This window comes from Erpetoichthys calabaricus, chromosome 7, assembly GCF_900747795.2.
Source record: "Erpetoichthys calabaricus chromosome 7, fErpCal1.3, whole genome shotgun sequence".
In the NCBI taxonomy this organism is placed as follows: domain Eukaryota; kingdom Metazoa; phylum Chordata; class Cladistia; order Polypteriformes; family Polypteridae; genus Erpetoichthys; species Erpetoichthys calabaricus.
The window spans coordinates 172,764,873-172,767,175 of NC_041400.2; the positions used below are offsets into that span (position 1 = coordinate 172,764,873).

Below are 2,303 nucleotides of genomic sequence, written 5' to 3' on the forward strand. Positions count from 1 at the left end.
CATTTCTGAAATGCCTGCCAGCTAACATGAGTCACGGAGGCCAGTAAAAGTGCTGCTTTTCCAAAGTGATCTTTTTCCAATTCAAGTTTACTTCATGCTTCATGACTATGCAAACGTCATAAATAATGGATGTTGCAAGATGCAGATTGAGTGATATAATGCAATAGATGTACACTGGATAAAAATATGATCAATTAGTCCATCCATCCATTATCCAACCCGCTATATCCTAACCACAGGGTCACGGGGGTCTGCTGGAGCCAATCCCAGCCAACACGGGGCGCAAGGCAGGAAACAAACCCCGGGCAGGGCGCCAGCCCATCGCAGTGATCAGGTAGTGCTCTTTTAAAAATGCTATACCACATTTGTATATTTAATAAAAGTATTTGTGTAAGTGAAAGAGCAAGCTGACTAATCTGGAATGTGTAAGATTAATTTCCTAACGTTTGGTTTTTCAATTAAGTAAAAATATTTATTTTATCCAATCTCTTCTTCAAAAATGCATATAACATATTTTCTGTCATATCCTATATTTTAGTCATAAATTCTGTCATATAAGGAGATTATGGAACACTTTTCATTTTAATCACACATACATCCATGATAAGACACACTCCAGAGACCTGAAGCTATTCAAATAATATTCCACCCAAAAATGGTATTATCTTTATGTTACTTACCTTGTCTTACCATTGTAGCGGCGGGTGAGAAAAATGTTTACTTCATGTTTTCATGTAGAACTGAGAGAAAACAATTTGACATACCGGAAGTCAATAGTGACCACTGCTATAAAGTGGCAAACACATCCATGGGAGAGAAAAAGAATTAAATAAAATAAAAATCTTACATTACTCATGTGGTATAATTCACGTGTCAAACAGTCAATATTGGGAGTCTTTTTGTGATAATTCTGGAAGTATCTGTGTAACAATATTTTAGCAAAAAAAGCATTTGTTTTGCATGTTTTGAGCAAGCAACTTGCTGACTTATGAACTGTGACACAGGTAACGCTAGATTTTTTTCTCTTCGTGGATTTTTTTTTTTTACATTGTTTGCCATTGTGCAGCATTGGGTACTATTATATTAGATTAGATAAAATGTATTAATCCCACAGGGAAATTCAGATTTTTACATACAGCAGCAGAAATGTAAAAAACAAGAACACAGACCCACAGGACAAATAATAAAGCCAAACAATCAATAGATAAATAAAAGTAAATACAGGTATATTGTGCAGATATTTCAAAATGAACTTAACATTGCCTGATGGCAGTGGGCAGAAAAGACCCACCAGAAGCGCTTCTTAGCACACTGGGGTGGAATGAGCCTGCGGCCAAAAGTGCTTCAAGAGAGTGCCCCCCAAAAGGGATTTTTCATGACAGAATCCAATTTTGCCACCATCCTCTTTTCTACAATTGGTTTGTATTATTTCATCAACGTTTTCCTCTCCATTCCATTCTGCATGAAAACATCTATTATTAAAAAAAAAAAAATCTTGCAACGAGACGAGATGTTTGGAAGAGAGGTCTTTTGAAGAGACACTTTCACGTCCCGTGATAAATGTTTGAAGTGCCACACGAAATGCAGATTACGCAACAAGGCAGCAGCAGCAAGCCAGCATCTGATCGAGAAACGAGGAGATAAAAAAAGTATTTGTTTTCCATTGTATTACTGTTTAAAAGGGGCTTCAGAGGAGCGGCTCCATCTCCTTGGGGTGCATTCAGCCCACCTCTTCACAATGGCACGCAGTGCTGGGTGGGGCGAAGCTCCCTAGTGAGATTAATTTCTTTCTCAGCCACCAAGTATATGGGGTAAGTAACCTTATTCCATTAAAATTGAATTGAGCTTTCCGATCTTGTCGAGACAGAGAGAAGATGGGTCACCAGCAGCTCTACTGGAGTCACCCTAGAAAATTCGGACAGGGTTCACGCTCCTGCCGAGTATGTTCTAACAGGCATGGACTGATCCAAAAATAAGGACTGAACATGTGCCGTCAATGTTTCCGACTGTACGCCAAAGATATTGGCTTTGTTAAGCTTGATTAAAGAAAAGCCTCCTTGGATTTGATATGACTTGCAGTCAACATGGCGTGTCACACTGAAGTTTAAACAAAATGGACATTTGCTGTATGCATAGTTTGGAATAATACAATTTTGGATTACAGTAAAAAAAAAAAAAAAAAAAAAAATTGAAGACCAACTCTTTGAGGTTTGCCATTACCTATTGGCATAACTCCACTTCTGCTGGACAAATTAAATACATATTCACAAGTACACTAAACAATTAAAACAAATAGCAAAGCG

At 37.8% G+C, this 2,303-nt stretch overlaps 1 pseudogene; it reads left to right on the forward strand.

Annotated features, from left to right (window-relative positions):
* Nucleotides 1-1,849: 1,849 nt before the first annotated feature.
* Nucleotides 1,850-2,188, forward strand: LOC114655163 (40S ribosomal protein S29-like; annotated as a pseudogene).
* The last annotated feature ends 115 nt before the right edge of the window (nucleotides 2,189-2,303 follow it).